We start from the raw sequence: 12,713 nt of genomic DNA, 5'->3' as shown, positions 1-12,713 counted from the left end.
ATCGTTTGAGAAAATTCAGCAGTTATTACAGTGACTGGGTCAACTAACTGCTTCATCTACTACTTCTCAGACTACCGAGACTCCTCATTCTTCCTCAACGAGTGCCGTGATGGCTAGTCATTTTGGGATAGGGTCTTGGACCCAACTTAACATGGTATCAGAGCAGGTACTCATATGTGGGCCTACACCTAAACTATCTACTTGTAGATCCACAATAAAGGGCCTACACCTAAAACTATCCATTTGTAGAGCCACAAAAGATGGCTTGCACCTAAACTGCCTACTCTTAAATTATCCATTTGTAGAGCTACAAAAGAGGGTCTACACGCGAGGGGGGGGTGTTAAAGAATAGTCCCACATAGATGAGGGAGTACAAAGGTCTTGAGTTTATTAGTTGGTAAAGAGGTTTCCTAAGTTGGCTAGTCATTTTGGGATGGGCCTTGGACCCAACTTAACAGAAACCTCTTTATTGTCATGTAACTTAACCCTTTGGATGGTCTTATAAGATATTGTCTTTCTACCTATTTAATTAGTCTATTTAATTGTTCAAATATTGCAAGAGAGAGTGTAGGAGAGATTAGGGTTTACAAACCCTTCTCTTATCTATAACTTAAATAATATTCATAATTGTATCCATGTCCTTGCTCTCATAAACCCTAGGCAACTACTTTTTACTGGAAATGACTTATCTATGAGTTTCACTAGCATTGTCCCTCATGTCTAGACTTACACATAGGTCTGAGATGTGGACAACATAGATGAGGCATGCAAACTTAATGGGTGGCAAACTGGACCCAATAGGTAGATGTCCTCTGCTGACACTGTGTTTATGTTTGCAGGAGAGTGTGGCAGAGATTAGGGTTTATATACCCTTCTCCCCTATTTATAACTTAAGCACTATTGATAATTTCATCTATGTCCTTGCTCTCCATAAACCCTTGGAAACTATTTTCTATTGGAAATGACTTTGCTAGAAAATAAGTAAACTACATAAACTCTAGATTATACCTTCTAACATATCATGAAGTCCCTTGCTAGAAAAGAGATTGATCATCAATGTTTTGGTGTTACCATCTCATGTTCTTGGTTATATTTTCAATTTGTAAGTTGTCTGCTCCTTGTATATTTCATTTTCTTTTATCCTCTCCCTCACCTCGTGGGTGTGTTCTTTTTACTCTCTTGTGAAACAAGGTTTCTTGAAAAACAAAAGATACTAATTCCTATGAGATTCTATTTAAAAGAACTATATGAGGAGCATAGGCATTAAAATGAGTTGCTAGTAGTTTTGAGTCTGGAAGTAATTTCTAAGCTTATGGTTTTCATTTGCTATAGGTATCCGCTAATGTCTGAGGCTACAATAGCAGAGTGTTGCCCATGCTGTAGAGGAAATTGCAATTGCAAATTGTGTCTACGTGCTGCCATGGTTATAAAAGAGGTCTGAATTATCGAAGTAATATTTGGACGAAAGTGACTAACAAGATTGGCAAGATATGTAAGGTTTAGTGACTATGGCATAAATCGACTTTCCCACCAATCTACGAAACATTGTTTTGTCCTTTAGTTCAGCACAACAGTCATCATAGAGGTTATGACCAACCTCCTTAGGGGTATCCACTGGTTTTGCACCTGTTAGTCCATATTCTTGTATTATGTCTGTGTCATACTTTCTTTGTGTCAATACAATCCCCTTCTTTCTTCTAACAACTTCAATCCCAAGGAAATATTTCAAGGACCCCAGATCTTTGGTCTGAAAGTGTTTAGCTAGTTGTGCTTTCACTTCCCCAATTCCATTGACATCATTTCCTAATAAGATAATATCACATACATACACCAGTAGTATCATAATACCAGATGATTATTTAAAAAAAAAAGAGCGAGCGGTTAAAATAACTCTGAGAGAATCCAAATGACATAACCACTTCTATAAATTTTCAAAACGCACTCTAGGGCTCTGTTTCATACCATATGTTGTCATCTTGAGTATGCAAATCTTTATTGTCTCCCCTGGAGCATCATACCCAAAAGGTTGCGCCTAATACCCTTCTTCCTCTAAGTCACCACGCAAGAAGGCATTTTTCATATCTAGTTGGAAGAGACGCCACCTTGATTAATCATGATAGATGCCAGGATACCAATTGAAGTCAGTCTTGCTACTGGTGATAAGGTTTCAAACACATCAATACTATACATTTGGGCATACCCTTTAGCTACCAACCGACCTTTATATCTATCAAAAGACTCATCAACTTGGTATTTCACAATATACACCCAACAACATCCAACAACAGTAACACCATAAGGTACATCACACAAACTCCATATTCCCTTGTCACATAGAGCTTCCATTTCAATGTCCATAACCAACTTCCCTTGTGGAGACCTACGGGCATCCTGCACAGATGAGTGAATGGCGCAAGAAGACAAGGACAAGGCAAACTTTTTCTTATTGGTCAAACAAGCAATCAATAGACACATAAATAGACAATGGGTAATGATTAGACTTCCAATCACCTTTCCAAAGAGGATTTTGGAACTAGCGAGAGAGAAGGAACATGTGCTCTGGGTTGTGGTATGTCTCCATCGATACACTCGTAAGGGCTTTTTTGTAGTGATTGGTTGTGAGGGGATAAGAACATCTTCCACAAGAGCTGGAACAACTGTTTTTGGATCTGGAAGAAACTCAACAACGTCTATAGCAATTGAAGAAACAAGAAGACATCTTCATAGGACATCACATCTATAGATACAAACATGTTGAAGCATATCATCTATTTAGAAAAATAGTGAAAATGTATGGGCGATAGGAGGAAAGAGCTCCTCTCGGGGTTTCTCATAAAAAATCATCGAATTCCAGCCTTCTCAGCCCTCGACTGCAGAGGGGGAACTGGTCGACGCTTTTCCCCCCTCCACCCAATCCAGAATTGCTGGAGAGGAGATTGTTGCCGCGGCATTGTAACAAAGGCACGATGAGAACATGAAATTTCTAGAGAAAGAGGATAGTGGGTTCTGGACGTAGGTAGGAGGTAGAAATACGGAGAGAAAAGGAAAAAAGAAAACTGTAGCTTCTTTGTGGGTCTGAGGAGATTCGAAAATCCATCTGGAACTAAAGCCAGGCCGCATCGAAAGGATTTTCTATCTAACTCTCAGGAATGGGACGAAGAGGTCTTTCATTTCAATTCCGATGGCCGTGGTGGCGGATTTCGTCCGATGTCTAGAGGATGATGAATCGGCAAGAGAGCCAAGGCTACGCGAAATATGAGTCGGAGAAGTCTCTTTTTTTTTATCTCTGTATTCCCTAAGAAGGGGATAAGGGAGTTCAAAAATTATCCAGAGGAGGGGAACGCTTATAATGGCACGTATCTACCTACCTAAGGTTTTTGGATCCTTCTTCTGTTGGAGAGAGTTGAGGGAAACTATTTCAGACCTCGGTAGAAACCAAGGTATGCCTTCTTCACCAGAGAAAAATTGAAACTTTCCAATTTCCCATCCAGCCCCCTAAGTCCCCGGCCTACCACTTAGAACCCCACCATCCACCTACGCTCCGACTACTTTTCATCGGGAGGGAAGGCCTTGAACTCAACTCTCATCGTGGAAACCAAGTCTGATAATTGGAATACCATGACCCTCGCCTCTTGGATCCGAGAAAAAAGCCAATCTGACTACTTACCGAAAATCGCATGGATAGCTCCCCGGAAATGGTTAATTTTTCTCAGATAGATAGAGGAGGTCGATGTTGCCCTTGAAACCAGAAGGTGGCCGCAAGACCAGGAGATATCTATATCAAAATGGGTGGAGATCCCGTTGAGCTGCCCTCTCGGACAGTTGGTCTTGATCAAAGGATTGCAAATCGAACTCTAGTCAGAAGAGGTGCTGAATCACGTTTTCAGCTCCTTTGGAAATCCGATCCAGTGGGCAAAAACTATGACAGAAAGATCTCATCTGGATGTGGCAATGGCATTCATAGCTCTGACCTCGTAGTGGATCGAACCTATCTTCCTGAAGATCGTCACCGATGGGGAGTTTTGTTTGGATTGAGGCTTCTTTTGGGGAACTTTGTGTTTTGAGCCGCTGGCGCCAGAAGTGAGCTTTTTCTGTGTCCAAGGAATAGTCTACATGTCGAGTCAGTGGAGCTTTATGAGTCATGGAAATTCCTCTGCCTATTTGCGGGTGATTTTAACACTATCTGATTCTGTAATGAGAAGAAGCCTTTGTCAAACTCCATATCTGCTTGGGTTTCTCTAACTTCATTGGTGGATGTAGTCTTGATGAGATAGCTCTCCAAGAAAAATTATACTTGATCTAATAGCCAGTTCCAACCAATCCTCTCAAAACTGGACTGGTTTTTGGCCTACCCAGACTGGCTACAACTTTTTGGTAACCCTTGAAGGGTGCTCAATAAGATGGGTTCCGACTATTGGCCTATTATGCTCTCCACCTCCTTCGAAAAATGGGGTCCTACCCCTTTCCGGTTTGAAAACTCATGGCTCTCTGAACAAAACTTTCAACCTCTTGTCAATAGATGGTGGGGGTGAAGGTCCGAGATTTGGCAGAAGGGAGTGGGCTTTCCCTCTAAAGTTGCGGTTTTTAAAGGAAAAAACTAAGGAATGGGCCGCGTGCCGTCGTGCCTCTTTGGTTGTCGAGAAGGCTTCTCTCCTCTCTCAAATTGCTGATCTGGACCTGGTGGAGGAACAAAGATACTTATCTCTTGCTGAGTTCTCTTCCCGAATTTCTTTGAATTCTGATTTGAACAAAATTTTGCATCAAAAGAGGATTCGATGGAAACAAAGATCCAGATTTAAATGGCTGAAGGAAGGCAATGCTAATACAAAAATTTTCCATGTCGTCATATCGGCAAAGAGGTCCAACCGAATTACCTCACTATGTATTAATAATGAGGTAACGTCATGTCGGACCTCGATAACTAATCTGTTGATTAAGTTTTTCATGTATTAGGAATGGAAAGTGATAGGGCCCCGGGCCCAGATGGTTTTAATGAGAATTTTCTAAAAAGTTTCTAGCTTCGGCTCAAGGAAGATATTTTTGCAATGATACACGGATTTTTCAAAAATGAAATCACTTTTCACAGCATTGGGGCGTCTTTCATCACTTTGGTTCTGAAGAAGTCTAGTGTTGAGAAGTCAGAAGACTTCCAACCTATCGACTTAGTAACTAGTGCATACAAAATCATCGCAAGGATTCAGGACCATCGGCTGAAGACCTTTCTCCCGATCGTCATCCACCGCGGGCAATGCCCTTTCCTTAAGGGGAGAGAAATCCTAGATTCCACAATGGCAGCTCATGAACTTATTGATCACTTCAGTCGTAGCAAAGATCCAAGAATTTCCCTCAAGCTTGATCTGGAAAAGGCTTTTGACCGAGTAAATTGGATTCTTCAAGATGAGCTAATGGAGAAAATGGGTTTCGATGCAAAATGGAGATTTTGGATTAGGAGTTTCATGGGTTCGGCTACTCTCTCATCCTTAATGGCTTAGTCTGCAGGTATTTCAAATGGACCAAGGGGATCAGACATGGAGACCCACTCTCTCCGTTTCTTTTCAATATTATAGCAGAATTATTCTCCTCTATGTTTTACTCGGCAGTGAATCTTGGGTGGCTCCCCCCTACTAGTCCCCATTAGGCTTTTAATATCCCCATTCTTCAAGATGTAGATGATACCATCATTTTTGGGATCAGTAATGTGAAAGGAGCTAGAAGGATTGAAGTTGTCTTGGGACTATTTGAACTAGCCTCAGGGCAGAAAGTTAACTGGGGGAAAACTTCCCTCATGGGTTTCAATGTCAATCCTATGTCACTAGATGAGATGGGGAATATCTTTGAATGTAAAACATCTAGAATCCCATCCACCTACCTTGGTCTACCCCTCTAACCATGTGGTGGAAAAGATCGAGACTAATCTGGGAACCTGGAAGGGCAGTTTTCTTAGCAAAGCAAGAAGGCTTATTCTCCTAAAGTCTTGTATTGCAAGCATCCTGAATTATGCTTTGTCCTTTATGCTTTGCCCTACTTCCATATGTAATGCCATTGAGAAGTTAATAAGAAAATTTCTATGGAGAGGATCAATTCATACTTTTAAGTACCATTTGGTCAATTGGGAAGAAGTTTGTCTGCCAAAAAATATAGGAGGGTTAGGGATTTGGAAATCAAAGGATATGAACCAAGCAATGCTCTTAAAATGGATTTGGAAATTCAACACAGTTTCTTCTAATATTTGGAAGGAAATGGTTACTGTTAAGCATGGTTGTCCTTCTCCATGGTCGACTTCAGGAGGCAGTCGGAGATGTCTATCTCCAATTTGGAGATCATTATATCTACTTATCCCCAAATTCTCCTCAGCCATCAGATTCTATGTTGGAAATGGTAAATCTTTAAAATTCTAGGAGGATTGGTGGGCGGGTCAGGAGCCTTTACAATCATCGTTCAGGAATATTTTCCTCCTATCATTACGAAGGGAGATATCTGTTGCAGATGCTTTCGAGGGGGATGGTTTGAGCTTGCACCTCAGAAGGGGTCTTTCTAATACTAAGGCTTTAGAGGCAAGCAGGTTGAGATCTTCAACAACAGACAAGCTGATTTGGTGGCCTGACAAAAGCAGACTTTTCTCTGTGTCCTTAGCTTACAGATTTATCAATGGTTGACACTTAAATCAAAGGGATCATGTGGTTTTATTTACATGACATCTTCGTGCCCCACCAAAGATAAAAAAATCTTATGGAGCTCTTGCCAAGGAAAGATACTCATGGCAGACGTGCTCAGAAGAAGATGACACCCAGCTATTGATCCTCTCCGCCCTCTCTGCAACTCTGAGGTAGAAATTGTTTGTCACATCTTGCCTCAGTGCTCTTTCTCATGGAATGTGTGGATTTTCATCCTTAGTAAGACGGGGCTGCAATTCTGTATGCAAGCAGATCTGACCTCTTTTAGCAAATTGCTCATTGGTACTCCCTTTCTTAGACTTGGAAAGCTTATGATATCCGTTTACACTGGTTTCTTTCCATAGGGGCTTTGGAATGAGCGCAAGCGCAGGCGTTTTGATGTTAGAAGTGACTCTACGGTAAGGTTTGTTGATCGTGTGTCGGGCCAGATTTTAGCATGGCTCCTTACCAAAAAGCCCTTCTCCTCCTTTGTTGGTTCCTCTATTCGTGATAATTGGAACAACATAGCAAATATACAGTTTGGAAACAAGATCCTTGTCATGCAGGAATGCTCCCCCCTCCCAAAGCATAGTTTTCTGAAGTTAAATTTTGATGGTTCTTCTCTCGGCAATCCTGAAATTGCTGGCTTTGGGGGAGTTATCTTGGATCCCTCTGGAAATCAGTGCTTCTTGTATGTTAGCCTATTAGGCATTGCTAACTCAACAATGGCTGAACTCCAAGGTTTTCTCAATGGGTTCCACATTTTCAGAGACAATTGTAGTGGTTCCCTTCACATTGAGGGGGACTCAAAGGTGGTAATTGGTTGGAGTGAATGTGCATCCCCCCCCCCCCCCCCCCCCCCCCCCCCCCCCCCCCCCCCCCCCCCCCCCCCCATGGTGCAATTGGGACTTTTTTCGGGAGATTCTTGAAATTGCCTCTCAATTTTCTTGTATTTGGTCTCACATTCTGAGATCTACTAACTCGACAGCAGATGTGTTAGCCAAGTTGGGAGCAACCCTTCAATCTCTTATTGTTAGGGATTTGCCCCTCGATTCTTTGTAATTCTCTCTATTAATATATCTTCGGTAAAAAAAAAAAAACAAATACAAATATGTTCTTGGTGGAAGGACAAAAACATTTGTATCCCTTTTGTGTCTAAGAATACCCTAGCAATATTCACTTGACTTTCCTCTACCATTGCCCTTGTTGGAATTCCTCTTGAAGTTCTTGCTCCTAGTATCGACATTTAGGGCAGAATTAGATGTCGACGATTCTCCAGAGTCCTTTCTATGAATTTTCTCGATGAGAATGGTATCCCGAACATCATTAAAGATCAACTTCCCATTGCCTAAAAAATTGCTAACCGCAGCCCTCATAGGTTCCCAACATTTTGGTAGAGATGCCAAAAGAATTAAAGCATGAACCTCATCATCAAATTTAATTTGAAATGAGGTCAATTCATTGACAATCGTACTAAACTCATTCAAATGTGATACCACTGATGTATTTTCTGTCATCTTTAAATTGAAGAATTTTTTCATGAGATGTACCTTATTATTTGCGGAAGGCTTCTCATACATGTCGGACAAAATGTTCACCATCCCCGCTGTGGTTTTCTCCGACGCTACGTTGTGAGCAATGGTCTTCGACAGTGATAACCGGACTACTCCCATCCAAACACCTGTCTATTGAAGAGATTCCCCTCATCATCTCTCATACCTTGTGGTTTCATATCCAGAAGTGGTGTGTGAAGTTTTTTATTGTACAGATAATATTCGATTTACATCCTCTAGAACGCGAAATCCTCCTCCCCCCCCCCCCCCCCCCCCCCCCCCCCCCTAGATAAAGAGTGAATTTGAGCAACTGCTTTTCAAGAGTGAAATTCCCAAACTGCCCTTAATAAAATAATAATTAATATGTCCACATATTGACTCAGCGTGGGGTGTTGATTAGGCTCTACAATTTAACATGCAGCCAACTAGAGATCATACCCACGGTGCAATAGACAGTGCTTTTTTTAGGTTGAATCGCCGGTTGTTTCACTCAAGCCAAAGACACCACAGGATATGAGCGAGGCAAGTAGAGAGAAGTAGTTTGCCGATTCTGGGCAGTCGAGTTCCCAAAACCATCTTAATAGTGACGAAAAGATCCTGGTCAACTAGATCCCAATTTTCTGAAAGATGGCCATCCAATCTTGCCAAGAGTAGTTGTAGTGAAGGAGAACATGCTGAACAAACTCCTCACAAACACCGTAGAGAGGGCATGAACTTTCAGGAATGGTAAAACCTAGCTTGTGGAGGTTATCCATAGTAAGGATTTGCACTCAAATAGCAGTCCATAAGAAAAACTTTATCTTGTTTGGGGTTGAGAGTCTCCAAGCAAAATTGGCCTTGTGTTCTGGCAAGTTGGGGTCATCTTGCCTAATATGGGAGTAAGCTGAGGCAATTGTGAAGATACCGTTAACACTTGGCTTCTAAATCAACTTATCATGAATCCAATCCCGAATGATGATACTGCTGAGGCTAGATAAGAGCGAGCAAAAGGCAATAGCTTCCTCATTATTCCACGTATCAGTCATCGAGTAGGACAAATCCACAACAATCTTAGAAGGTTGGGGCCACACCACTCATTGGTCCGGAAAAGGAGCGTCCTCCCATTTCCAAGATAGAAAGAAGTCGCGACCTTGAATGTAGGGAGCAACTTGTACACAAATTTCTATATCGGGAATAGAAGGTGAGGAGTGCCTCCCTCTCTCCACCAATGATCAGTGAGCTGAGGCGAGAATCTCATCATAATCCTCCACAAGCCTCTATGCTTGGAATTGAAATTCTAGATCCATTTGAGGAGAGTACAATTCATGTCTTTAGTAGGCCGGACGCTCAGACCACCCTGAAACCGAGGGAGACATACCTCCTTCCAACTAACAAGATGATATTTGATGGTGTCATCAGAACCTCTCCAAAGAAATCGCCGATGGATGGAATCGATCTTAGAACACACCGAGGCCGAACAATGCATGAAGCATAGGAGGTAATTGGGTAGGCCCACCAAGCACGACTTCAATAGAGTAAGTCTTCCCATTGTGGATAAAAGCTTACCCTGCCAAATAGCAAGCCTCTTCTTGAACTTCTCGATGTGAGGAGACCAAAGTGCGGTCGTGGGACGAGTATCGAACAAAGGCAGGCCCAGGTAGGTATTTGGTGTACAGTCAAGAGTGCACCCCTAAAACTTGGTCATATCTTGGAGAACCGTGTCGTCTATATAATACCCAAGTAGAGTGGTTTTCCTCCAATTAATATTTTTCCCTGAAGCCAACTCAAAGAGGCCAAGGACAACCTTCAGCTTTCTTATCTGATCCATAGTGCCCACCCTGAAACAAATGGTATCATCTGTGAACTAGAGAATCGGGATGTCAAAAGTTTCAAACTCAGCAATAGGGAGGAGCCAACCAATCTCTTGGGCTGAATAGATCAGGGAGGAGAGATATTTAGCCACCACGTTGAAGAGTAATGGGGATAAAGGCTCTCCCTGACATATGCCATGAGTTCCCTTGAAATAGCCACACCCAAGAAGCACAAAATAACTAGCAGAGGAGATGCAACTTTGGATTCAGAAATGCCACTTGTCTCTGAAACCCATTTTACCCAGAAGAGTGTCCAAGAGCTACCACTTAACCTTGTCAAATGCCTTTTTAAGAAGCTCATGACTAGCCATTGCGGAGTCAAGAATATTTCTCTCTTTGATGAAAGTGTTCTGTCCCTGGTGAATGACAATAAGAAGAACCGCTTGGAGACAGTTGGTAAGAAGGCTAGCAAGCACCTTGTATGTGCTAGTAGTGAGACTTATAGGCCGAAAATCAATAGGTTGCTCAGCCCCTTCTCTCTTGGGAACAAGGGCAATGAAAGAAACCTCGATACTTTTGAATGAGATGCCACGCTGGTAGAATGCACATACCATATCAGAAATACCCTCGCCAATGGAAGACTAGCAGTGATGATAGAATTTGCCATTTTACCCATCCAGACCTGGAGCCTAGTCCAAAGGAAAGCCCATAGCAGCTTTCTCAATTTCTCTATCGGAGAAAGGAAGCTCAATAAGATCAGTAGCCGTCGCAGGGATATCTAATGGGTTAACACTCTAGAAGAAAGGCCAAACTGGATCGTTATAGAGACCTGCAAAAAAACTCACCAAAGTGTTAGAGTTGAGATACCGTTCCGAGGTAAATTTGCCATTGATGCAAAGAAAAGTAATATGGTTGGCTCTCTGCCTAGCGGTTGCAACAACAGGGAAGAATTTTGTGTTTGCATCCCCTTCCAAGAGCCACTTGAAACGGGCACCTTGCTTCCAATGGACAAGTTCGCTATGAACAAAAGCTTGCAACTAGCTTTGAGGAGCATAGAGCTTAGCCGTTTCTGAGGGAGACAGACATCTGGAGTCCTCGTCGGAGTCAACGGCAGCCATCTGAGATAAAATGGAGGCTTTCTCAGCAAAGTGGGAAGATCGATGACTTAATCAGGAGGGACCATCCTCTAGGGTTGGCAGCAACAATCTTGTTCCAAAAGGATTAGAAACAAGAATCAAAAGTGGTATCCTTGAGCCAAGTGATCCGAATATCTATCAAAATTGACCAGTGATCCAAAACCGCACGACTGAGAACATTGCCAGTTGCATTGTTATAGAGCCATAGCCAATCTTCATTAGCAAGGAATCTATCAAAATTTGACATGATGGGGGGTTGTTGACCATTGGACTAAGTGAAGGCCTTCCCAGATAAGGTAATTTCATCTAGGTCCCAGTAGTCGATGAAATCCACAAAGAGCCTCATGGAGGTCGAGCTGGAGGAGACTTCTCGTGGCAAAACCGAATCACATTAAAATCATCGGTGAGCAACAGAGGGATAGGCCATCACTGACAGATCAAAAGGAGGTCACCCAAAAAGCGGTGTCTCTCATTGTGCCAAGTGGGACCATAGACCCCTACAAGACACCAAATGTTGCCCTAACACTTATCCCGAAGCTTGACGTTGAGTGAAAAACTGCCCTGATAGCTATCAAGGACCTCAATAGTGTTGGGGTCCCAAATAAGTAAGAATCCTCCCATCTGAGCAAATGTCGTCAACAGTAAGCCAGATAGGGTCCTTCAGGGGCCAAATATCTCGCACGAAATTGAGAGGGAGAGAGGGGGCCTTAGTCTCTTGAAGCACAATATTGTTGGACTTGGTAGAGAAAAGGAGGTTGCGTATAGATGCATGGTGCCGCGACGAGCCAATTCCACGAATGTTCCATGAAAGCACAATCATTGATCGTTTTTCTTCTTCTTGGACTTTTTAGAGGGATGATTCTCCTGGGAGCGATCCAGAAAATACAACGCAAACTTGGCTTACTCCATCATTTGGGCCCAAGTTTCAAGATCAAACTTGTGTTGCTCATATTCTAATGCCACCACGAAGTGTTGGGATCTTTCACCAGGCTCCAAAAAGATGAAGAGACCCAATTTTGGGTCACGAGGGTAATGGGTTTGTGCACTTGGCTCTCCCTGATGCTAGAGGGGGCTAGGAAGGAGGACGAGGGCCGCCGCCTTGTCCGGATGCAAGTAGAAATGGGCTACCCAGCAAGGGGCGTTTAGGTATGAGATTATGGAGGTGTACGGGGAGACGCAATTCTGCGCTCAACCATTGGAGGATCGTGAGCTTTCTGTTAGAATTTTGGATTGGAAAGAGTCGTTGCTCTGTTCGTCGGGTTGGCGCAATCGAGAAGACGAAGAAGTATTGATTCATGAAAAATCGTTTATTTAAGTGACTGTTACGAATAACCATGTAGCTTTATACAGTAAAAAGGGAAAAGGGAAAAATAGTAAAATACAAAAAATAAATAATAAATAAATTAAATACATTCTAATACTCCCCCTCAAGGTGGCTTGTAGATATCCTTGATAGCCATCTTGGACAACAAAGAAAAAAGGTGGGTAGAAGGAAGAGGTTTAGTGAACATGTCGGCTAACTGGTACTGAGAATGAATGGGAAGTAACTTGAGGACACCCAAAGTAACCCGTTCACGAACA

The sequence above is a fragment of the Aristolochia californica genome, unplaced genomic scaffold (assembly GCF_029961685.1).
Source record: "Aristolochia californica isolate CCGP_79_NKW_82.1479 unplaced genomic scaffold, dmAriCali1.0.hap1 SCAF_12, whole genome shotgun sequence".
Taxonomy (NCBI): domain Eukaryota; kingdom Viridiplantae; phylum Streptophyta; class Magnoliopsida; order Piperales; family Aristolochiaceae; genus Aristolochia; species Aristolochia californica.
Note: the sequence above shows the minus strand (reverse complement) of the source record.